A 1,152-nucleotide genomic window follows, 5' to 3' on the forward strand; every position below is an offset into this window, starting at 1 on the left:
GCTCAGTGGCTAAAAGATCCGGTGCGTAAAATCACAACCGCATAAATACGATATCAGAAGAACGAGTAAAATGCTCAAAATGCGTGTATCAATGTCACTGACATGGGCAATCAAATTAACAATATATTCAAAATCAACCAACACAATTAAATGTTGCTGATACAAATACATAGTGTCCGAGGCTCATCTACACAGTGTCCAAGCCTCATCTACACGGTGTCCAAGGCTCAAGGCTCATCTACACAGTGTCAAAGTCCAAGGCTCATCTATACAGTGTCAAAGGCTCATCTCAAGTCCAAGGCTCATCACGGTGTCCAAGGCTCATCTACACATTGTCCAAGCCTCATCTACACAGTGTCCAAGGCTCATCTACACAGTGTCCAAGGCTCATCTACACAGTGTCCAAGGCTCATCTACACGGTGTCCAAGGCTCATCTACACAGTGTCCAAGCCTCATCTACACAGTGTCCAAGGCTCATCTACACAGTGTCCAAGCCTCATCTACACAGTGTCCAAGGCTCATGTACGCAGTGTCCAAGGCTCATCTACACAGTGTCCAAGGCTCATCTATACAGTGTCCAAGGCTCCTCCACGCAGTGTCCGAGGCTCATGAACACAGCATCCACGCCTCATCTACACAGTGTCCAAGGCTCATCTACACAGTGTCCAAGGCTCATCTACACAGTGTCCAAGGCTCATCTGCACAGTGTCCAAGCCTCATCTACACAGTGTCCAAGGTTCATCTATACAGTGTCCAAGGCCCATCTATGCAGTATCCAAGGCTCATCTACACAGTGTCCAAGGCTCATCTACACAGTGTCCAAGGCCCATATCTACAGTGTCCAAGGCACATGTACACAGCATCCAAGGCTCATCTATACAGTGTCCAAGGCCCATCTATGCAGTATCCAAGGCTCATCTACACAGTGTCCAAGGCTCATCTACACAGTGTCCAAGGCCCATCTCTACAGTGTCCAAGGCACATGTACACAGCATCCAAGGCTCATCTATACAGTGTCCAAGGCTCATCTACATAGTATCCAAGGCTCATCTACACAGTGTCCAAGGCTCATCTACACAGTGTCCAAGGCCCATCTTTACAGTGTCCAAGGCTCATCTACACAGTGTCCGAGGCTCATCTACACAGTGTCC

This window comes from Haliotis rufescens, unplaced genomic scaffold, assembly GCF_023055435.1.
Source record: "Haliotis rufescens isolate VD_foot unplaced genomic scaffold, xgHalRufe1.0.p SCAF_4, whole genome shotgun sequence".
Lineage (NCBI taxonomy): Eukaryota > Metazoa > Mollusca > Gastropoda > Lepetellida > Haliotidae > Haliotis > Haliotis rufescens.